Source organism: Carcharodon carcharias, chromosome 16, assembly GCF_017639515.1.
Source record: "Carcharodon carcharias isolate sCarCar2 chromosome 16, sCarCar2.pri, whole genome shotgun sequence".
Taxonomy (NCBI): Eukaryota; Metazoa; Chordata; class Chondrichthyes; order Lamniformes; family Lamnidae; genus Carcharodon; species Carcharodon carcharias.
Genome location: NC_054482.1, coordinates 94,913,374 through 94,938,845, shown reverse-complemented (window position 1 = coordinate 94,938,845; position 25,472 = coordinate 94,913,374). Strand labels below are relative to the sequence as shown.

General features: G+C 43.8%; 1 protein-coding gene across 3 annotated transcripts in view; it reads left to right on the top strand.

The window, feature by feature from the left end:
• LOC121288843 (paralemmin-2-like) overlaps positions 1-25,472 on the top strand; it is a 153,531-nt gene that overhangs the window by 5,580 nt on the left and 122,479 nt on the right. Inside the window, exon 1 of one of the 3 annotated variants that reach the window (XM_041207620.1) lies at positions 23,363-23,411. The exons of 1 other annotated variant lie outside the window; for it this stretch is intronic. The gene's annotated coding sequence lies outside the window, so the exon portion shown is untranslated. Of the gene's footprint in view, positions 1-23,362; positions 23,412-23,495; positions 23,686-25,472 lie in introns of those variants that run through there. One more of the 3 variants, XM_041207617.1, reaches the window with a different exon arrangement.

Sequence of the window (25,472 nt, the reverse complement as noted above, 5' to 3'; positions counted from 1 at the left end):
GTTGTAAAGATAAATCTTTACAATGTACTGGTCGGACCACAGATGGAGTATTGTGTTCCCATCTGGCAATGGTGCCAATATGCAGAAATTCAAAAAGGTACGGAGAAGAGCAACAAGGCAATTCTGTGGAAAATGCCATGAGGAAAAATAGCATTAGAGAATAGGAATGTACTGGACCAGAAAGATCTCCTCGCGTTCTATCTGCCCTTAAAAAATATCACATTGTAATCTGTCTCCTATCCTCTGAATCACTTGTCAAAAACTATTCAGCTCCCCCTTGAATTTGTTCAACATCTCTGTTTTCCAGGGTGCGTTCCACATATTCACCTCCCTCCATGTGAAATTAAATTATCTTTTCTTCTGATCTATTCTGAACTTGACTCTGACTAGATAAGTGGAAGGCTTACAATCTAAAAAGAACGCAATTGAAGGGACAACTTCATTTCAGCCTATAAAATATGAAAGTGTTTGGAAACTGAAATACATTTCAGAGTACACAAGACTGGTTAAGATCAGAGGACATAAACTGAAATGATTGAAATGTAAGTTTGAAATTGATATGATAGTAAATCTCTTTATTGAAAAGAGGATACATGACTGGAATATTCTGCCAACTGGCCAAAGTAAGAGACAAAAATCATCAGAGGTGTTCAAATATAGTTGCATGCCTGGCTGATAAGCCAGATACTTGAGAGATGAGTTTAGATGAGCCAAGCATTTTCTTTCCTTGAAACAAAAATAGAAAATGATGAGAAAACACATCAGTAGAGTTTTTGTGGGATGATGGGGTTGGGAGCATACATAGGTGGGCACATTATTTCATGCCACTGGCCGGTATACCGGTATGCTGGCACCTTCCCGCCCAAAGCCAGTTTGGCGAAGGCTGGGTCGGGGGTGGAACAGTTATGTGCGCACAAGTGGTGGGCAGCCAGTTAAGCTCATTGAGAGGCCAATTAAAGTCATTGATCGGGCTGAGGCCAAATGAAATTTTCCAGTCAGCAGAGCAGGGAGCCTGTTCTCCAGGAAGACTCCATACACCCCCTGCCCCAAGGCAAGACTGAGATGGGTTGACAGTGCCCGACACAGTGCGGGATCAGGATCTGACATCAGGGCCCCGAAACACAACTTCCTGCCCATCAACTCAGCACCATCGATTGTGAGAAAAGAAAAGGCGATACCTTTGGTTGAGTTTATTTTGAGAACTAAAATCTGAACGTTCTGTGTTTTAATGAGGGTAAATTGGTTCTTTTTGTGGAGACCAATTTTAGACCGTGGTTCCTCACACCCAATCTCTTCGAGAAATGCACAGCTGCCAACTCCAAAAGCAATGACTTTCAAATGTTCTGAGAGCCAGATACAAGTGCTCAGGGTTTCAAGAAAAAAACAAAGCAGGGCCTTAGTGCCTGTTTTAGGAACCTATTCCAAATTTGTTATTAACTAAGAAAATTGGTCAACTTGCAATTTCTGTGATCCACAATTGGTGAGAGAGAATAGGAACTGACAATAGCAATATGGGCAGGCAAAAACTAATGTTGGAGGCTGTGCTTACATCTACATAGTAACTAGAGTAGGCCATTCAGCCCTTTGAATTTGTCCCACCATACTATTCTATATATAAACTCAACTGTTTTCAATCCATATCACTCAGTACCCAAAAAACTCTCCAGCACGACAAGGAATTTCCAAGTGCAATATTGGAATAGACAAGCAGCAAGTTGCTTACATCAACTTCATTCCACTTGTTGCTAACCTACCCCAATTGCTGTTTTAGTCACAAGTGCTTCAGTAGTGATACAAATATTATCCCCTGTACTCTCATTTAAGCAGTACATACTATAATAGGATGGCTGAGGGAAGTGGAAAGAGGAGGTGGCAACTAGAGATTACAATGAAACAGAATTAACATACACACCATGACTAATTCAGCTCCCACAAAATACTCTTCACTTACTTAGGTCCCAGTTGACATCATCAGCACATACTATTAAAACAAAAATAACATTAAAAAGAAAAGAAAAATCAAAACAGGAAAAGTGTAAGTGATCTTTTAGCAGCCAGACACTGGATTATACCAGTAAATTCACCATTGCAATCATGATAGAACCAAATGAAAATTGCAAGGAAAGTTGCTTCCTTCCTTGAAGCTTGGTTGCATAACTAACACTATCTCCTTGCACAAAAACAGAAAATGCTGGAAAAACTCAGCAGGTCAAACAGCATCTGTGGAGAGAAAAAAAACAGGGTTAACGTTTCGAGTCCGTATGACTCTTCTTCAGAGCTCTGAAGGAGTAATGCAGAGTCAAAATGTTAACTCTGTTTTTTTTCCTCTCTCCACAGATGCTGTTTGGCCTGCTGAGTTTTTCCAGCATTTTCTATTTTTTGTTTCAGATTTCCAGCATCCGCAGTATTTTGCTTTTTATCTTACTATCCCCTTGCAGATTGTTACCCAGCAAGAGCAAGTCACGTGACAAGTGCTGGATGCAAATCGCATGTGTAAGTGTTTTGGGGGGGTCTTTAACCTCTAAATCCATGGGCAGAAATATTCCCCCATTGGGGGGGTTTTGTGCAGGGGTGGATGGGGATGGGCGTGAATCTGATCAACACCCCCAATCGGGGCCATGCCGCCATTTTACATGGGCAGGCCGATTAAGGACCACCATGCGTGACACACGCCTGAAGCGCTGAGTGCTCCCTGTGAGGGCAGGGGGTGGATTCCTTGAGTCGGGGCCTGTGCTCTTTTACGCATGCGCGTGAAAAAAGCACAGAAGTCTCCCTGAGGCACAGAGGCACCTCAGGGAGATTACTTTCACTTACGAAATATTGAAGACAGGTAGAAAAATGTTTAAGGACCCACGTCCCCTCATGTGAAACTGCTACATGAGCTGGGACATGTCCATTAATTTTTTCAAAAATTTTTATTTAATTAATAAGCCCAACATGAAACCTCTTCCCACCCTTAAGGTTGGACAGGCAGCATTCTTAACAACTTTAATTATTTTCTTAATGGCCTTAATAGGCCTTTGACATTTCAGCGGGCGCACAGCCGACTGACAATCTACATGACACATGGTGACGTTGGGATGCACACCCGATGTCACCACGTGTCATTTTACATGTCGGCGAGCGGACCCCGCCCCTGCTCACCGACCCGAAAATTCTTCCCCATGAGTCTGCACTCACAATATTAATTAGTTATTTTGAGGCTTTAACCATTCAGGCAATAGGAGACAATCTATGTAACTCAGGAAACATTTATTAAGTAACAGAAGTAGTACTCAACAAAGCTAGGCAGTAATTTTACTGGATCAGCGCAGTTCTTGCTTCCCAATTCAGCCTAGGATGCGGTGCGACATGTGGTCTTCTCTTTCTGCCTCTCCCTTCATCAGTTCTGTGGTCTTCTGCTCCCAGCTGGAAAGCAGTCTCTTATCTTCAATTTCAAATTTCAAATAGGTACAAGTACCACTGATAAGTTTTAATTGCCAGGAGCATGATGGGACTGTTCAACCTTGACGGCTTTGCAGAATTTGTGCTGTGATTAGACTGTACAAGTATACCTTTATATGGCTTGGGGCCATGTGGTGCTTCTCACTTGTCAAATGAGGATGTGAATGCCACAAATAGCTAGTCATGTGAAGTACTAGTTTCCTGTATTGATTACAATTAAGCAGAATATCATGTTGGGTAAATTGGTTAATGTACACACAACTAAAAAACAAACTAATTGTAAATAATTATTAAACCTGAACTTTTCTCCACATGACTAACATGACTTGCTTGCAGCTCATTACCAAATGGGAGCGAGTCATGTGACAAACAGGTCCCAGAATTAAACACCAGCAACTTGCAACTTGATGCACAGTGGCATCGTAAGTGACCTATAGGCAGGGCACTGACAAACCCTTGTAGACCATTTAAATGAGAAGAAAGATTCCAAATCATTTCTAAATTTGTTATGAGACCCTAATGAATCTTTTAAATCAAAGGTTTTTTAATAAGATCATGTACTAAGAGAAGAATGAATAATAATAAATAAAACATTCTTGCATAATAATTTTGCTATTTTAAAAGGATAGCAAAGTAACAACTGCTCGCACATATTAAATCATCCCAGAAATGGCTTAAAATCCTTCTTCTCACTGAAGCATTGAAGTGGACAGGGTTAGCCAATGATTTACAATGTACTAGTGTCTATTTCCTTAGCCTGTACCATTCATTGGACCACAGCTCTTAAAGCTGGTACAAAAACTGTAAATAAGATTCTTAGCAAGGGAATTAATTCATTTGTTGTTTGGAAAATATTCAAGGAGATGTGATGCCTCGCAAACTTTCAAAATGAAAATTCTGTAAGGTTTTGCAGTGCTCAGGCTGGAGCACACTTGCAATATTAAAAAATAGGTAAAGTAAACCCAGAAATTACTTCAAAATAAAGTTGAACAATAAGACCTTAAAAGTAAAAGTAAGCAGTTTTAAAATGACCTTCTTTACTTAAATATATTGAAATTACATTGTATGACATGTAAACAGATGAACTCCTTTCATAGCAATGCATTAATACACTTTTTATATATGTAAAATTTCACCGGAGTTCCATTGCTGGTGGGTGGAGTTCTGTACATGTATTACAGCATGCCTGTGGAATGCTTCACTTTCCCCCAGTTTAGATGTGGTACTGAGCTGACAAAGCACAGTGCTGCTGGTTTGCACCCTCAAACAGTTCATGCTCTTATATAGTTTCTGCAACATTAAATGCTGTATAAAGTTCTGCCATTGTGTTGACTTTTGAAAATAAAGGACACAAATAGTGCCGTCCATTGGTCTGTCAGCATTATGCGGCGTAACCAATTGACTGTAACGTAGGTTTGTATCATTAAGCCTCAGCAGGCCCGTGAATGGAAGGCACCATGAGAGGCTAAAGAAGAAATATCTGTAAGAATATCCTCCAGGCTGCTGTCACTCACATCGCTGGGCGGAATTTCTCATTCATGAGACTAAGTGCGGTGGTGGGCAGTTTCACTGGCCACGCATGCAACTGACCGGAATGTAGGAGCTCACGCCTGATTTCACGCTTGGAAGCTCATTAACTATGCACAGGCGAATATTGGGCCGATTCACCTAGCAGGTCAGGAGCTGATTTGTCTACCTGCTGTCGGCTGGTGGGGTCGAAGATCCAGGCGCCACATTTAAAAGCCAGTCCAACACACACATCCCCACTCTCTCCAGCCACTTGTATTCAGGACACGTGCAGAGGTCTTCCAGCCACAAGAAGAAGGCCAAAAGCCTCAAGAAGAATGCAGCACCCCCCCACTTCACCCACTGGGCCCTCCAGGCCTTGATCAGAGGGGTGCAGGCACACAGGCATGTCCTGTATCCCAGGGATGGCTCCAGGGAGCACAGCAGCCTCATGTCTCTGGCCTGCAAGGCCGTCGCAAAGCAGGTCAGCATGGCTGGCAACCATGCCTGAAACACCATCCAGTGCAGGAAGAGGATGAATGTTTGCATCCGCTCCATCAACGTAAGTCATCCTTCAACTCCCTCCAGTATCAAACTCTCATCATGGCATCATGCACTCAAATGGCTACTCTCTTGAGGGATCTCACACAACCATTAGCGGGGGACACATATCAACACTCATTCTCTCACCGAGACTTTCACATCACCATCATCCCATCTATCATGTTGCTCACACTCCATCCTCTAGCCCTCCTGGGGAGGGCCCACCACACACAGGGGACATGCATCTCATCCAACGTCTGCTCCATCCCTTCTCATCAGATGCATTTCTTTCTTCTTCATACGGGCCAAGCTGGCACACAACAGGCACGAGAGATCGTAGAAAGGGGGAGGGACAGACAAAATCATCGCCCTCACTGAGTTTGAGGAGGCTGCAGCCAAGTTGGCTGGGGATGACAGGAATCACTCCTGTGGAGAAAAGAAGATCAGCCTCTCCCAGCAACCTAGTACAGATCACAGCTATATCATTTCATCACGTCCTGACATGTAATCTTACATTGCTCATGCTCATTAAATGAAACTCTATTTTCTAGGCACCAGCGGATCGAGGCCTGCAAGCCAGTCGAGCACCAGTCCGAACCCCCAGACCAAGTCTGAAGAAAAAGCTCTGGAAGAACCGTCTTAGTGCTCACACGCACCTTCCACCAGCTCAGAGACACACAGGTTGGTGGGGCACAGCTGTAGATTAGACTCGAGCTCACTTTCTGGGGAACGCCTCACTGACACATACCCACAGCAGTTGGAGGCAGAGACAGCCCCAGGTCTCCAGCACTCAGAGGGCTGCTGGAGACCAGCCACCCGCTCTGTATGAGATAGGTGATGAGCCTCAGGAAGTGGCCGCCAACTCAATGCTGGAGATGCAATGACAGGCGAAGGAACATCAGGCTGAGATTCGATAGTCACTCAGCAGACTAGAACAAACGTTGAAGGAGTCTGTCCGCATTCTGCCTGATGTCGTGCCTCCGATATGTGAGCACCTCGAGGTCACCATGGACACCTTGGTCCAGCAGGTCTTGCCAGATTTGTGCATGGTCCATGGCCACACACCCTGGTGGCTGCCATCAAGATGTAGACAACATGAGGATGATGGACCTTGACCTCCCTCCAGGTATACTATCTCCTGCAGGAGTCAGGGTGAGGCCCTCAGGCACCCACAGGAAAGATGAGCGTCATCCAGACACCCTGGGGTCCTCCTCTCAGGACACTCCAAGGGTGTGCAGCCACTCACAGTCCACTCTGCCTGTGACCCCATCTACTCCAGCTGCTCAGGCTGCTGAGGGCACTTCTGCCCCTGAGCAGGAGACCCTTATTAGGCCAGGGCCCTCCAGGCCTCTGGTCACCAGAGGGCATCTGCCAAAATCATCACAGAAATCAGGATGTAGCAGTCAGCAGGATACCTCCGCCTCTGCTACAGATGTCGGGGCTGCACCCAAGCACAGTGGTAGGGTTGAGAAAGTGAAGAAAATTTACTATATTTAATTATTTAATAAATAAAAACAAAAGCACCCATTTTCATTTTTATTCGTTTATTCATTGTTTTGTCCAATTTTTAATCCCTTTTATCCCTTTTACCATCCTTTTTCCCCACTGCACCCCCCTCCCCCCCGCCTCTCCACCCAACTCCCAAAAGGGCCATCTGTTACTTGTTCCATGTTGTTTTTCCCCTGAGTGCTGACCCTTGTTCTGCTAGTAACACATTCTGCTTTCTTACCTTTATGTCATTATCAGCACTTCCTTTAGCCCTTACCAGTACCATTAACACTCCCTTTGTCTTTTCTTCCATAACGTCTTTGTCAATCTCTCCTTAGCCCCCAGCCTTCTATCCAGCTTCACCTGCTTCACCCCCCCTTAAACAGTATAAATTTCATCACATTTCTCCTTCTCTTTAGCTCTGAAGGAGGGTCATACAGACTCGAAATGTTAATTCTGTTTCTCTCTCCACAGATGCTGTCAGACCTGCTGAGTTTTTTTAGCATTTTCTGTTTTTATTTCAGATATCCAGCATCTGCAGTATTTTGCTTTCATCTTAAGAAAATTTAATGTCACTTTTGTGTCATGGGTGTGCTATACAAGTAAAGAAATTGCACTTTTGTGAATACATTTGATGGTTACATGAATGTTTTGGTCAACTGAAGGCATTGTGAACTTGTACATTGGAATCCTCTTATGTCGAGGTTTAGCCCATCTTCCCACTCAGTGACAGTGTCCCATTGTGAGATTCACATTCCTGTGATGTCAACCTCAGTTGAAATAGTCTCTGCACCCTTGTGTGATGTCAGGGAGAGGTGTTTAAATCTTAATTTGAAGCATGTGATGTAAGCATTTCTACCCCTTCTACTTCACAGAACACCATTGAGTGAGGGCAGTTCATCAGCATTGATATTCTAGCGACATTTGTGTCTCCTCAGTGGTAGTGGCAGAAGAAAAGACATGCACGGGAAGAGGAAGTCCCTAGGCATGTCCACATCTCAGTTGCAGCAGTGTTCGCATCAAGTGGGTGGATAAAAAATAAAAATAATTCCCAATGCTTCATCACCTTCCCATGGCACCTTCCCATGCAGTCGCAGAAGGTGGAACACCTACCCCTTTATCTCCTCTTTCCTCACCATCCAACGGCCTAAACATTCCTTTCAGGGGAAGCAGCGCTTCACTTGCACCTCTTTCAATTTTGTCTACTGTTGGCAAAGGCTTCCAATCTTCTCTTGCATCGCTCTTGTTCCTCAGTGAATTCTCAGTTCCCAGAGTGAGTTCGGACCAAAGCAGAGATCATGGCCTGGCGATTCATGAGGCCAGAACGCGCAAGTGTGAGTGCAGGACTCATCCTCGCTGCAAGTGGGTGGACATCCCCTGAGATGAAAATGAATGGCATTGTGGGCTAGGAGAGATATGGCCATATTCCCTCACTTAACTGTACTCTTCCTGGAACCTGTCAGCAATTAAAGTACCATGGACATGTCTCCCACATCTTACTTCTCCCATGGTGTGATCACACTCAAAGTGACCCTCGGAAGCCTCGTGAGGTTCCTGGGCCTCCGGATCTTCATCCTCCGATGAGCTTTCATTTTCCTCCAGTTCATTCTCAGGCAAGGGGTCACCTCTTTGCATTGCCAGATTGTGAAAGTCATAACACACTGATGATGTGAAACCCTGTCGGGAGTTTATTGAAGTGAGCCACCTGAGTGATTCAAGCATCTGAAGCGCATCTTCACAAGCCCTGTGGTCTTCTCTATAAGGGAGCATGTAGAGCTGTGAGCAGCATTGTACCTCTCCTTGGAACAACATTGAGGGCGACACAGTGGTGTCATCAGCCAGTGTTTCAGTAAGTACCCCTTATTCCCAACCCGCTATCTCTGCAGATATAATGGCCCCTCAAAAATCTCAAGCACCTGTGAATGGCTCAGGATGTAAGAATTATGGCAACTCCCAGGGTACCGTGCACAAACATGCAGTATGTGCTTCTGATGATCACACACCAATTGTACATTGATGGAATGATAGCTCTTGAGGTTTGTAAACATTAGGGGCTGCTGCCATGGAGCCCGTATAACCACATGGATTAGTCTATTGCACCCTGCACTCTTGCGAAGCCTGAGATGTTGGCGAAGCCGGTGAATCTTGCAGCCTGGCCATCTTCATCCAGAGCAAACCTGATATAATGATGGGCCTTTCTGTAAAGGGCATCTGTGACTTCCTTTATGCATCGATGTGTTGCGGACTGAGAGCTGCCACACAGGTTGATCCCTGGAAAGACCCAAAGACAATGAAATTGAGCGCTGTGGTCACCTTCAAAGCCATTGGCAGGGGATACCCTCCAACTCCATGTGGTGTAAAGTCTTAACAAAAGATGTGGCATATGTGATGTAGCAGAGCTCGGGACAAGCGCAGACAATGCACAGCATTGCCTCTCACTCACTCGTGAATAGGAGACTCTTCTACGATAAACCCTAGGTCTGGCAATTCGCCTCTGTTGCCTGGCCCTCTCCTCCTGACCCTCCTGGTCATGCCCTGGCTCTGCCTGACCATGTTCCTCAGCTGTGGCCTCCTGCTGGAGTTGCATGCGGTGTCACCTCTCTCTCCTTCACCTTTTCCATTGTACTAGGACTCTGACAAAGGCATGATTGATCTTAGGATCCATATGTGCTTTTGCCTTCACTCTGAAAGGAAACATTGAAGACATTAATGATTCAAGAGGCAAGAAAGTGAAGCTCAGAAGATGAAAAGTATTGAAACTGCAAGTGTTCATAGTTTTTCCTGCCCTGCTTGCATGGTGGCTGATGCTGCCTTGTCCCTGAGACACTAGCACACACATCGAGGTGACCAAGATGGCATCACAAATATGTAACATCTTGAGCCCTGTGTGGGATGCTAATGTTTAATTGAGATGAGTGATTCAACCTAGCTCTGTGCTCCAATCCCTGATGTGGCATATTAATGACCAGTCAGTTGCTCATGGTCAATAAGTTGAGGCCCGTTAGGAATGTCAAATCTGGTGAACATGTGACAGGTCTTCATTGATGGAATGCCATATGTTCCTATGTATTACTCTTGAGATGCAGTGACTGTGATGTGAAGTCACTGAGTTCTGAGTAGCCCTTTAACAGTGCTAATGAAGCCATTGGCTTCAGTGGCTTTCATTGCAAGGAGGCCTTCCTCCTTTCTTTCTAAGCAGACTCCTGTTCACTCTCATCACAAGTTAGCGGGTGACCCCGAAAGGCCCACTCATGTTTGTCCTTCCCCCTCACTGCCATTCCACAGCCTTCCATCCCCGTTGCCCACCTTGTGTTCACCATCCCTATCCGCGCCTCGCAGCCCACCCCTGGCTGAAGCACTAATTTCTGAAAGCGGAGTTCTGCCTGACTACCATTGCACAGTGATGTCTTTGTGGATAACAGTTTCAGCCAATGGAATTAGAAGACCTCTCACTCCTATTGGATCCAGTGCCCTTGGTTTGTTGGTGGGTTGCACGCTTTGTTTGGGGTGACCGAGTCGATAAAGAGTCAGACAACATCAGGAGATCATTCTTAGAATAAATACATGCTGTTAATTTACAAGCTAAACTCTACAACTGTACTTGTGTGCTCATTGCATATTCTAATGCTTCTGTCAGGTTTGAGAACAGGCACAATTGGAGCTGCTTACTCTGAAAATTGTACTGGTTGTATCACTCCCAGCTTTTCTAATCTGTCTAGTTCTGCATCTACCTTATCCTGTATTGCATAAGGTACGGTCTAGCCTTCATGAATCTTGGTGTTGCCTCTGGATCTACATGAATTTTTGCTTTAGCCCTTCAGTTTTTCCAACTTCCTCCGTGAAAACTGAGGCATATTTTTGTGCTAGCTGTGAAATTCCATGGGAAGAGTTTTCCCTCCGTTGTGGGGGATGTGTGGGAGTGGGCGCAGGTGGGCGAGCCACCGATTGGTGCCCGCAATCGGGGGTGCACTGCGATTTTACGTGGATGGGCCAATTAAGGCCACCCAGGGTGACATTCGCCAGGAAGCACTATGCACTCCCTGTGCGGGCGGGGCGGGGGGGGGGGGTTTCCCTCAGCCGGCAGGGCGCTCTTTCACGCGCTTGCGCATGAAAGAGCGCGTTGATCCCACTGAGGCTAAGTGCTGCCCCAGGGAGATTGGCTCAGAATTAAAACGTTTAATGTAAATGTTTAAAAAATTTTCCTGACATGTCCCCTGATGTGACACTGTCACGTCAGTTAGGACACGTCTATCACTTAAACTCAAACATTTATTAAAAATTTAAAAACCCTCATGAAACCTCCTCCCGCCCATGGATGAGGATTCATGCTTTTTCTGAAGCCCGCCAGTGCTCCCGGCCTACCCTGAAAACTGAAATGACCCAGGGTGACATTGGGAGTTCTGCCCAACGTCATCCCACATCATTTTACGCATCAGTGAGCAGGCCCCGCCCCCCATTTGCCAACTTAAAGATCCTGCCTCATTAGTTTTTAGTTGAAAGAATTAATTCCATTCCAATTTAATTTCTTTCAGCCAATTTCATCCAAGGAGAGTAGGTCCCTCGCCTGCTACTACCAATAAGGGCAACCTCACTGTTTGACCTTCACAGTTTACTGTGACTTTACAGACATCCTTGACTTGTATGTCTTCTCCTGTGTAAATCTTTAATTTTTTGTCAGTTTCGTCAGCTTACATTCTCCGTGATTTAGGTATTGAAAAGTATGCTCACCGGTCACCATAGTAGCTGCACCAGTATCCACCTCCTTTCTGATAAGCTTCTCATTCACTCTCATGGTTACATACACAGGTTCCGTTCTTCCTATATTTAAATTATACAACGAATAGATATCAGCATCTATTACTTCAGGCTTTTAATAGTTTATCTCATTGGGTTTTGCCTGTCTGACAGTCTGCCTGATTCTATCTTTACACTGTCTCATGAGGTGTGCATATCGATGGCAGAAGAAACATTCAATCTTTTTAAATTATGTTTCATTACAGGACTGTCTACTTCCATCTCTGTCACTATGATGCTATGCTTTTGCCGCTAAGTTTTCCTTTTTAATTTATCTGTTCATGGTGGCTGGTCCCCACTTCGGAACAAAGCTCTGCACTTCTGCCCTCTTTTTGGTTGAAGCTCCCTGTGCAACATGGAGGAAGGTGCCCTTTTGCTCTCCTCAAATGGTTTCTGAGACTCGCACTGCACCTTCCATTGCAAGAGTGATTTCCAACGTCTTCTGAAAATCTAGATTCGTTTCAGACAACAATGAATTGCAGTTTAGTTTATCCCGCACACCAAACGATCTCTAAGCATATCATTGCTAGAAGTACTGAACTCGCAATATTCAGCTAATTGCTTCAGACTCACCACATAAGAAGCAACTGTCTCCCCCACAGCTCTAATTATTGAGTTGAATTTAAACCGTTGTAAGGTCACCAACCGCTTGGGCTGGGAATGGTTCCTTATGAGGTTCACTAAATCATCAAAACTTTTGGAGTATGGGGCACAGGGCGCCTACAGATTCTGAGTTAGTCCCTACGTCTTAATTCCACATGTAGACAGAAGGATTGTGCGTCTCTTCTCCCCCAAAATGTCGTTCACCTGGAAGAGGAACATGAGGCGTTCAACATAGTGAGACAAGTCGTCCGAGGTTGGATCGAATGGTTCCACTCTTCCAAATTGTGGCACGCTCTGAGGGGATTACTTTGATGCTGAGAAGTAAATTTTGTTTTACTTATGACCAACATGAAATGTACGGCTCGATTTTGGTTCTTCTGATTTCTTTTGTTTTTCTCGCTTTTTACTTTTTTTTCTGTGATTTTTCCTGCTATCACTCTCATCTCCAGTTTGTTGGATCCAGGGCCCTTGGTTTGTTGGAGCTAAAGGATCTGGGTTGCACGCTTTGTTCGGAGTCACCGAGTCGGTAAGAGACAGAGAACATCAGGACATCGTTGTTAGCATAAACACATGCTGTTTATTTACAAACTAAACTCCACAACTATACTTGTGTGCTCACAAAGTAAAACCCTGTCTGCACTCATCAGTGACTAACTCAATAATCTCTCACATAGAGGTAGCCCACGCTACTCTGCTATTGGGTATTAAGATCATTATATTACAATATTCATCTTAAAGGTGTATTACACATCAGGTTACTACAACTCCCCAATCCCAGCCACAGTGCTGGTCACTGTCTGAAAGTGGAGGCCTGCATGAGTACCGCAGCACAGTGGTGTCCTTCAGGGCAATGTAGGCCAAGAGCAGGAGCAGTCCAACCCTACAGCCCCAGCAGTATGGCATTTATCTCAACAAGGCTGGAGCAGCGCTGTGACAGACAGGCTATGTATGTTGCACTTCATCTCGAAGTTACAAGCAAACAGTGGTCCGAGTTGTGCACGCCACCCTTTTTCAAACGGGTTTGAGGCCAACATAATTTCCCACTGGCGTGGTGCAAGATTGGAAGGCATCGCAAGTTTCCGGCAAGCAGCTGTTTTAATGAGCAGACATGAGATGTCAATGAACGCAAATGATGTTCACGCCATTAGTCAACGGGATAACCAGCTCACAATTAACCCGCCATCCGGAGAATTTCAAACTGTTTTTACGCCAGTGCATTTCCAACTTCTTGCCTGCTGCTGGATTCTCCACTCTTGCCCACCATGAAACCTGCCACGGGCAATGGAAAAATTCTGCCCACTGTGTTCATCTACAAACATTGGCTTCAGGTTTTAGTTGTCTCTTTTCAGCTTGGGGTTCCTAATTTGAAACAGCTAACTACAAAAGTTCCTTCATGGGTGATCTCCTTGAGGAAGTAACACACAAGAGCACACCAGTCTACCCAGCTGCTAATTCAATTGGAATTCCATATGAAGAATTGACCTTGTCCATCTGAGAATCACCCAGTACCAGGCCACAATCCAATGAAGTCATGAGCACCCTTCCTATTTCTGACCTTTGATGAAGGGCTGACAGGGGGATATATTGACGATGGTAATAAGGATGACTTGTTGAGCTACCCTCTTGCCAGACAAATGTTGTGTCATGAAGTGTTTCACTGAATAGAGAAGAAAAATCAGTATGCATGAATTTGGAAAGGGGAATTAAAGCTAGTGTAACAGAAAACTCAAACGTGAAAGAAATTTGAGGAGCAGAATTCAGTAGTGCAGCACGAGTGCCACTAAGGAGACCCACCACAGGTTCCTTTGTACACTACCATCAGGAGGCCTCAGCCTCTGCTGCAGGGGAAGCTGAGACAATGGCTAATAATCACTCAGTAATGGGTCAGCCTTGCAGTGCTATCATAGATTTCCAGGCATATTCATTCACATTGACCACCCAAGTGAGGTCATTAAACTTTTATCTGCCATGTCCTTGGGGTCACATTCTGGGCACTAACTGCACTTGCCACCTGTTCCCATTCCCTTCCAAATGCTTCTTGCCCCAGGCAGAAACTTGGTCTCTCCCCTGGGCTTCATTTGTTTCACCAGTGCCCCCAGGACATGTTTACTGAGGCAGGTGCCCTTCCCTGGCTGTCTGCCAGATCTTCTTTGAACTTAAGTGCACAAAAGTAATTATCCAGTAACCTGCAGTCTGCTAGTGCAGCTTCCTTTTTATAGGAACTGTGTTTTTAAAAAGGAAAGGCTGCTTAGAGCATATATTTTATTCAGAATACTTTTCAGCCCCCCAAGATGTGCAGAAACCGCGCAGAGTGTAGCATAGGATTCACTTGGGACCATTCTGCAATTGTGGAAATGAGGCAGGTGCACCAATTTTACCCCTTTCAGAAGTGGTGCAGACAGATCATGAATTGTGACCCCAGTGCCCCACAACAAAGGCACACCAAATTCTAGCCCCCACCCCATATCTATTTGGTAACAAGGAAAAATCATTGGAAATCACTTAGCATAGTTGTCAAAATAACATCATCCAAAGGAGTGTGAAAACATGCTGAGAGAGACTTTTAATGTTTAATTTAGATTTCACCATCATGTATTTAAAACTTGGAGGAGGAAGAGAATTTAAAGATAATGCATAACTCATAAATTAAAATTGAGTAACATTTTATTAAATTAGTCAACAGATGGATGGAAAGCCTTGACCTTCCTACCATGCATTATTCAGACAGAGATGCTAGCCTGTTGTTAATGTTCAACTTAAACTGAGGCCACCTCTGAGTACTGACCTTGATCTTGACGTCTAATACATTTTAATCACAATGTTCTCTACCAATGTACAACCTGTTTCTGCAGCAAATTGGATTCAGTTCAGGTCTAACTGAGTTCTCTTGTTCATCCATTACCTTGTTCATTACTTCTTTCCCAGGAAATTTTAATAGTCACAGAAATAATTCCGTCACTTACTATTCCACAAATTGTTCTCTAGTGCAATGGGCCTCACACTGTCCACGGGGAAAGGAATGAAGAATAATCCACTAAACAATAAATTCCAATAAATTTGAATGCTAAATCTATAATGGATAATCTTCTGACTTCATGTTTCATGGTGAGGATGGGCCTATTTTGATAGGCCAATAAGGGCAACACTGAGTTGCCCCAAACAAGCTTCAACATGACAGTGTGCTTGCACACGAACAGGGGAGATACCTCATCCTGAGTGAGACACAGCCAGAGTGAGCAATTTGGTGCACAATGGGAATTTGGTGCATAGGGGAAGAGGTGCTCTTTGCATTTTTACTTTGCTATCCAATTTTTTAAATCTTCAGAGAGTGGTCTTGCCCTGCTGCAGCAGTAGAGGCTACAAGGGAAAGGACTGACTGGTAAGTAGTGGGTAAGGTCGGGTAAGAATTTACTACTTTTATCGCTTATAGTTTCAGCTGTTTTTGTGGTTTATAGTTTGTATATTCTGTAGTAAAGAGAATCAGGAAAGAAGGGCCCTAAAGTAATTGATTTAAAAGGTTTAATTTAAAGGGATAAGTCATGGCAGGAGCTCTCCTTGTGCTCCATGTGGGAAGGTAGGAACATTTTCAGTGCCCAGGACCAGCATTGTGCAGGAAGTATGTCCAGCTGCAGCTCCTGGAAGCTCGGGTTTCAGAGCTGAAACGGCATCTGGGGACACTGTGGAGCATCCGCAAGTCTGAGAGCATCGTGGATAGCATGTTTAGAGAGGTGGTCACACCGCAGCTGAAGGGACTTGAGGAAGGAAGGGAATGGGTGCCCACAAGGCAGTCCAAGAGAAACAGGCAGGTAGCTGAGGAGTCCCCAGTGGTCCTGCTCACAAATCGGTATTCCATTTTGGAGGCTGATGAGAGCGCTGGTTCCTCCAGGGAGTGCAGACAGAGCCAAGCTTCTGGCACCACAAGCAGCCTGTCTGTACAGGAGAGGAGGAAGGGAGGAAGAGCAATAGTAATAGGGGATTCTATAATCAGGGGAACAGATAGGCACTACTGTGGCCATCAATGTGACTCCAGGTTGGTATGTTGCCTCCCTGGTGCTGGGGTCCAGGATATCACTGAATGGCTGCAGGGCATCCTGAAGGGGGAAGGTGATAAGGCAGAGGTCATGGTACATGTTGGTACCAATGACATAGGTAAAAAGAGGGATGAGGCCTTGCATCAAGAACTCAGGGAGTTAGGCAGTAGACTAAAAAGCAAGACCTCTCGGGTTGTAATCTCTGGATTACTCCCAGTGCCACGTGCTTGCAAGCTCAGAAATAGGAGACTAGCACAGATGAATACTGGCTTAAGAGTTGGTGCAGGGGGGAGGGTTTTAGATTCCTGGATCACTGGGTCCATTTCTGGGGAAGTTGGGACCTGTACAAGCGGGATGGTCTACATCTGAACCAGAGCGGGACTAACATCAATGTGGGCGGGTTTGCTAGTGCTGTTGGGAGGAGTTTAAACTAATTTGGCAGGGGGAGGGGACACAGAATGTTAGCAGAATAGGGACACAACATAATACAGTAAAACAATCAAGTCAGAGGGAGTACAGCTGCATTAAGTTTCAAGGAAGTAAAGCAAGGCTAGATAGCCTCTACTTTAATGCCAGGAGTGTTACAGGTAAAACAGATGAGTTAAGGGCAAGGATTGACACATGGAATTGTGATATAGTAGCCATCACTGAGATGTGGTTGAGGGAGGGGCAGAATTGGCAGCTCAACATTCTGGGATATAGATCTTCAGGCGAGACAGGAGAGGGGGTAAAAGAGGAGGAGGCATTGCATTATTAGTTAAGGAGTCCGTTACTGCAGTAAGGAGAGATGATATCTTGGAGGGGGCATCGAATGAGGCTTTGTGGGTGGAGCTTAGGAATAAAAAAGGGGCAGCCACATTGTTAGGTGTTTATTATAGACCCCCAGATAGTCAGTGAGAAATTGAAGAGCAAATATGTGCACAATTTGCGGAGGTGTGTAAAAACAATAACATTAAGGTAATTATATTAGGTGATTTCAACTTTCCCAACATTAATTGGGATAGCCATAATGTTAAGCGCTTGGATGGAATGTATTTCTTTAAGTGTGTACAGGAGAACTTTTTAGGTCAATATGTAGAGGGTCCAACATTGCTGGACCTAATTCTGGGTAATGTAGGCGGACAGATGGCTGAGGTGGTGGTGGAAGAGCATTTTAGTGATAGTGACTACAACATACTACAATTTAAGCTTGTTATGGACAAAGAAATAGACAAGTTGCAAAAACATATTTTGGATTGGGGGAGAGCGGATTAAAATAAGGCAGGATCTGGCCAAGGTAGACTGGGAACAACGACTTCTGGGGAAAACTACAGAAGAGCAGTGGGGAGGCATTCAAAAAGGAAATGGGGAGGGTACAGGCTCAACGTATTTCCCCTAGGGTGATAGGAAGGAGTAACAAGCCCAGAGAACCATGGATGACCAGAGATATTCAGTATACGATGAGAAGGAAAAGAGAGGCTTTTAGCAGGTACAAGGGGAGCAAATCAGCGGAGGCATTAGTGGAGTACAGAAAGTGCAGGGTGGAGCTTAGAAAGCAATTAGGAGAGCAAAGAGGGGATATGAGAAAGCTCTGGCTAGTAAAAGTAGGGAAAATCCCAAGATATTCTATAATTATATCAATGGGAAGAGGATAACCAGGGAAAGAGTAGGGCCCATTATATATCAAGGGGGCCATTTATGGGTGAAGCCAGAGGACATCGATAGAGTGTTGAACGAATAATTCACATCTGTCTTCACCCAAGAGAATGAGAATGAAGGTATGGAACTCGGGGAGAGAGTCCTTAAGGTTCTTAAGCAAATTGATATAGGAAGTGACAAGGCTTAAAAATGGACAAATCTCTAGGTCCAGATGATTTGTGACCCAGACTGCTGAGGGAGGCAAGGGAGGAGATCGCAGGGGCTCTGACCCAAATTTTTAATTCCTCTCTGGCCATGGGGGAGGTGCCAGAGGACTGGAGAAAGCTAATGTGGTTCAGGTATTTAAAAAGTGTTGTAGAGATAAGCCAGGGAACTACAGGCCAATGAGTCTTATGTCAGTGGTAAGGAAACTATTGGAGAAAATTCTGAAGGAGAGAATCTATCTCCACTTGGAGAGGCAAGGTTTGATCAGGGATAGTCAGCATGGCTTTGTCAGAGGGAGGTCATGCCTAACAAATTTGATTGAATTTTTTGAGGAGGTGATCAGGTGTGTAGATGAAGGTGGTGCAGTTGATGTAGTTTATATGGATTTCAGCAAAGCCTTTGACAAGGTCCCACATGGAAGACTTATAAAGAAGGCAAATGCACATGGGATACAGGGTAATTTGATAAGGTGGATTCAAAGTTAGCTTAGTTGTAGGAGACAGAGAGTGATGACAGAAGAATACTTTAGTTACTGGAAGCCTGTATCCAGTGGCGTACCACAGGGATCTGTGCTGGGTCCCCTATTATTCATCATTTATATAAACGACATAGATGACTATGTGCGGGGTAGGATTAGTAAGTTTGCGGATGACACAAAGATTGGCCGGGTGGTAACAGAGAGATTGAGTGTCTTGGGCTACAGGAAGATATAGATGGGATGGTCAAATGGGCAGATAAGTGGCAGATGGAATTTAACCCTGAAAAGTGTGAGGTGGTACACTTTGGAAAGAGTAATTTGACAAGGAAGTATTCAATGAATGGCATGACACTAGGAAGTTGTGAGGAACAAAGGGACCTTGGCGTGTGTGTCCATAGATCTCTGAAGGCGGAGGGGCATGTTAGTGGGGTGATGAAAAAGGCATATGGGACACTTGCCTTTATCAATCGAACCATAGATTACAAAAGCAATGAGATCATGTTGGAGTTGTATAGAACCTTGGTGAAGCCACAGCTGGAGTACTGGGTGCAGTTCTGGTCATCACATTATAGGAAGGATGTAATTGCACTGGAGGGGGTGCAGAGGAGATTCACCAGGATGTTGCCTGGGATGAAACATTTAAGTTATGAAGAGAGGTTGGATACACTTGAGTTGTTTTCGTTGGAGCAGAAAAGACTGAGGGGCGACCTGATCAAGATGTACAAGGTTATAAGGGGCATGGACAGGGTGGATAGGGAGCAACTGTTCCCCTTAGTTGAAGGGTCAGTCACGAGGGGACATAAATTCAAGGTGAGGGGCAGGAGGTTTAGGGGGGATGTGAGGAAAAACCTTTTTACCCAGAGGGTGGTGACGGTCTGGAATGCGCTGCCTGGGAGGGTGGTGGAGCGGGTTGCCTCACATCCTTTAAAAAGTATCTGGATGAGCACTTGGCAAGTCATAACATTCAAAGCTATGGACCAACTGCTGGAAAATGGGATTAGGTAGGTAGGTCAGGTGTTTTTCACGTGTCGGTGCACACTCAGTGGGCCGAAGGGCCTCTTCTGCACCGTGTGATTCTGTGATTCTGTGATAACATTTGCCACTTTAATGCCATCATGAAGATAAGAATGAAACATACAGTCCAGTCGGAGTAAAAGATGTCAGAATAAACAATGAAGTCCCAACAAAACCAACAATTATGTTATTAGTGTTCATAAGACACTCTCTTCTCTTTAACGTTTATTGATCATGAAAGATCTCAGGTATACCAAAGGATGCTGTACGCTCCGTCTCCGGGGCCTCCTGATTTGGTGATTACCAGAGAAGAGATGTAGGTAGCCAGAGAGACCAGCTTCCTCCCTCATGGGCTATGTTCATTGGACTCTCACCTGCCAATGACATTTGTGAAAAGTGCATCCGGCAAATGATTTTTCCGACCAACTAGATTAAGGATTACAAAATCCTGCATGAGATATTTGCATGAATGCACATTCCTAATGCACACAAAGCCATCTACTGGGAGTGCAAAGTCAGAGAAATGCCCTATTAAGCAAGCTCCTGTGATGAATCTGTTGCTAAGTGCACTTCACAATGTGGAAACAAATAACAGACCAGGAAATACCTAGACTTAGCTGACTTCAGAAGAATTGCATTGGAGCTTTTACTGTTGTATGCATGCCAACCTAGAAACAGAGAAAAGACAAACAATAACTTCAAAAAAAAAGTTGGCACAGCCTCATAAAAACTGACACGTCAGTTAAAGCTTCGAATATAGCCAATGACATGTGAAGATAAAAAATTACATGGAGAACGCAGTGGGACAAGGTCTTGTCATAACCAATATTCATAGCAACAGGGATGATTTGGAAATTATTGAACGGAAACAGTCTGGAAGGCATGAAATGTATTATTTATGAGGGTAGGCCTCTCTTCAGAACATTTTGCGGATTAAGTGGATCTTTGGCGATGGTACAAGACAGGTGATAGCAAATCAGCTGCCTATTTTAACCACACACACAGAGTACCCTGCCACTGCTCAACCACATACATTCCGACTACCCCCCCACCACCCCACCACCCACCACCAAATGCTATAGCTGAAGACCAATTTCATCCCTTTTAATTTTTGGCACCTATTTTGGTGTAGTGGATTAAATTCTTAGATTCTATTGTATTTCTGAGCGTAAATTCCAATGTGTTGTAGGTCAGTACATCTCAGCATCATTCCAACACCAGCCTCTATTTTATTCCCAAACACCAATAATTCCAATAAAACAGTGACACAAATTGTTAAGCAAGCCCAATTAATACATTCATACCAGGGAATATTCATTTTATCTCAAAAAGCAGCTACAAACCCTAAAGAAGAAAATAAACCTTTACATAGGATAATAACCAAGATAGCCAAGAAAGTTCCTTTGAGCAGCTTTATTTGTCTTATATATAACTCCTTATGTAAGAAACACTCAATTACAGCACCTGTAACAGTCTCTCAGAAAATAATAACTTGTTTCGTATTTGCATGAATTTTTGAATTTGCATGTAACAAACTAATATATGACTAGTTCAAGTCTCAACATCCAACAAGTTTGGCTGACAAGCTCCAATACAACCTTTGGAGTGATTGATGTTGACAACCTCCGCTCCTAGCAAAAAAAAATGCTGCTGCTTCTTGAGAATTGCTGACAAGTTGATACATGGGTCAAAATACTGACTATCAGCTAAAAAGAATCTGACAGTTGGCATGCATGCAATAAGTTCCACTCTATAAATAACTAGGCTTTATATGGGTTGCATATTCATACATCAAAATGCAGTAAGAACCAATCTATTCTCATGGCACCTCTCTAAGAATGTTGCTGTAACCTCCAACTATTAGTTCTTTTTCATTATTCAGCTCTTCAGCCTTTGTTTACACCTGAATAAATCTAATCTACAAATAGATTAAGGATTACAAAATCCCTCATGAGACATCTGCACGAATGCATATTCTTAATACACATTCTTGGCGTACAAAGCCGTCTACTGGGAGCGCGAAGTCAGAGAAATGCCCTATAAAGCAAGCTTCTGTGATGAATCTGTTACTGAGTGTACCTCACAATGTGGAAACAAATAACAGACCAAGAAATACCTGGACTTAGCTGATTTCAGGAGAATTGCAGTGGAGCAGTGTATGCCAACCTAGAAACAGAAAAAAAAGATGAACAATAGCTTCAAAAAAAAGTTGGCACAGCCCCATAAAAACTGACACATCAGAAAAAGCTTTGAATATAGCCAATGACAAGTGAAGATAAGGAATTACATGGACAACGCAGTGGGAGAAGGTCTTGTCATAACCAATATTCATAACCAGCTAACAGCAGGGAAGATTTGGAAATTACTGAACAGAAATGAGAACCCAGAAGGCATTAAATTGAAGAATATAGCACATTCAGGGGTACAGGTGACATTAATAAACTTGTGAGTTTGACTTTTGTGGTTTGCGGTGAATCTTGAACACCTCGATTGTCTTGCAACAGGCTGCATATAAATGAGAAATACCTCACTTCCCTAATAAGTTTGTTTAAATGGAAAAAATTATTAGCTGCCATTCCTTCTTTGTCTGATATAGAAGCTGTCAGACTAAGGAATGGAGTGACCCAACTAGCTGACAACTCTGCTGATTTATAATTGTGTTTACATTCGGCCCATTTCTTAAAGTGGTGGGTGCATTCTGAAGTTAGTGGCAATCAGAGTCATCTTTACATTCACCTACGCCAACAGGTTAAATCTGCAGTTATTCCAGAAACAATGGTGCAAGGCATACAATTTTACTCCAAGGTGAAACAAGGAAATTGCTGTTTTCATGGTGCACTGTAATAAACTAGAACTTGGAAACAGTGCAAAATTGAATGAGTGAGGTCTGCAAAGCAAATGAGTAACCATCTGGAATTCCTTCCCTAAACTTCTCTGCCTCCCTCCCTGCCTTTAAGGTACCTCTAAAAACCTACCTCTTTAATCAGGCCTTTGCTCAGATGTCCTGTTATCTCCTAATGCAGTTTGGTGTTAAGCTTTCTCTGGTAACTCTCCTGTGAAGTGCCTCAGTATGTTGTACTACATTAAAGGCGTTATATAAATGCAGATGGTGTAGGTAATGTCAGGGAAAGGAACATAAATTCCTTGAAATATTAAGCAGATTAATTATCATATTAAAGAAAAAAACAGTAGGTAACAGTAGACCTGAGTCCTTCATCAAAATTGGCAAAATTTTTCTCTTTTAATTGTTGGTAGGCCAAATGTACAGTTCCAGTTTTCAGATTTCTTGCATTTGTGCAGTTTAGATGTCATTTTTATTCCTAAGCTTGAAAGAACAAGGCAACAAATAAGAAGCAGCAGAAAGAAGTGACTGACAGTAGCCAGTGACAAGGTTTTAAAGGGGGAAAGAATCATGTAATTGTGTTGTCATTCTATCAGCTGTTGCTTGCTTATAAAATATACAGGGGCAGCTTGAGAGGACAAGCTGATTGACATGACGCCAAAGCATAGGAAGCTAATTTAGGAGAAAAGTAATTTGCTAATTGCCTCTGACTGCTGCGTGTCATGCAGCGGAAGACAGCTGACAAGCCAAAGTAAAGCAAAGCAAGTTTGAACATTCCGCATAAAACACTGGGATGGATGTGTGCTGATTAATGCAGCCAGGAATGGTATGGAGCTGGCTGAAGTTATCTGAGAGAAGGGTAGGGGTGGGGGTGGGAGGGGAAACATTTGTACACGAAACCACAAGTTGGTCACCGGTGGTCGTGAAATTCAGCAGCCAGCCTATGGCCTCAGCTCAGCTCTTGATTTGCCCAGAAGTCTTATTATAATCACGATGTGAAGCCACACAATAGAGAGAAATTTTCCATGTACAAAGAATTTTCTTCACTTCTTAAGAAACTTTGCTTTTGGACTGATCTGCACAAGTAAGATCACAGCTGGGTAAGAATGAAACATATTTTGTTTAATAAGAACCCGGAGGTAATGCCTTGTTTAGGGCTGCATTATTAGGAATTTATTGTTTCGGCGTTTCAGATATAAAATCCTATTTCTGTCGTTTGTACCACACATGGCTGTATCTATTTGCATTTAAATGAGTCAAAGAAAAAGCATAGGTTGTTATTTTCATCTTGTAGTAATCTTTTAATTATGCATAATCTTGTCACCAACTCGGCATTAAGTACTTGCAGTGCAGTTTCATGCTTTACACCAGATGGCCAAGGCTTAATGTCTGCAGTGCAATGAAGCAAATATAAGAAACAACATTTGTACAAATGAAGTACAATATTTTGACTATGTTGGAATTTGAGTAAGGCTCTTCAGGAAGTTTGTCCTAACCAGCATTTTATAAGGACATTCTCACAATCTGACCTGAGGTTACTTCATGATTTACTTATATCTGGATTCAGTGCTTGAAAAAAATAGATGTGAGGGAAGATAATAAAACTCATAAAATTGATCAGTTAATCAGTGCATTTGAAATATTCTCGCTTAGAAATTGGATGGCACTGCGCTTGAGTGTCTGACACTAAAGACGCAATATGGCCGACCGGAATCATTCACTCGTTATGAGCCGGAAGTACATTCCCCTCCATGTTATTATAGGTAAAAAAAATCAGCAGCCAAGGCCATGCTTGAAACAGTCATTAGACGCTTTTTATATCGCCTGTTTGAGGCCCCCTTTGCAAAACAGATTTGCCTTGAGCGCAGACAGCTGGACCAGCTGCATTCAGAAAAGCTTGGTCTATATGCAGTCTAACACCCCATCTTAGAATATTGCACATATAATGTAGTTATATAATACCTTACTGCCTCCTTAGGATATCCTTAGTTCAAAAGTAAACTAACCATTTACTTTGGAAGTGCAATCACTGTGATGTTATATAGGGAAACTGGCACTCAGTTTGGTTATCACAATATCCTACAATCAGCATGAGACAAATGACTGGTTAATCTGTGTTAGCATTGGTTCAGGATGCCAGGGGAATTCCCTACTTTTCTTCAGGTGGTTTCTTAACATTGTTTACATCTGCCTGAACCACCAGAAAAGAATAATGGATCCTTGATTTAGAGGGTCTAATATTTACAGAGTGCCCATGGCCTGGGAAACCAGCAACCCACTGTTAAACTGTGGCACAGAATGCCCATCCCTAATTGCCTTTGGTGGTGATGAGCTATCTTCTTGAACTGCTGCAGTCCATCTGGTGTAGGTACACCCACAGTGCTGTTAGGAAGAGAGTTCCAGGATTTTGACCCAACAACAGTGAAGGAACAGCGATATAGTTCTAAGTCAGGATAGTGCGTGGCTTGGAGGGAAACTTGCAGGTGGTGGTGTTACCATACATCTGTTGCCCTTGTCCTTGTAGGTGGTAGAGATCAGGGCTTTGGAAGGTGCTATTGAAGTGGCCTTGGTGAGTTGCTGCAATGTATCTTGTAGATGGTACGCACTGCTGCCACTAGGTGTCGATGGCGGAGGAAGTGACTGCTTAAGGTTGCCAATCAAGCGGGCTGCTTTGTCCTGGATGGTGTCAAGCTTCTTGTGTATTGTTGTGCTGCACTCAACCAGGCAAGTGGAGAGTATTCCGTTACACCCCTGACCTGTGCCTTCTGGACAGGCTTTGACGAGTTGGGAGGTGAGTTGCCACTGATCTCCCAGCCTCTGACCTGCTCATATAGCTGCAGTATTTATATGGCAGGTCCAGTTCAGTTTCTGATCAATGGTAACCCCA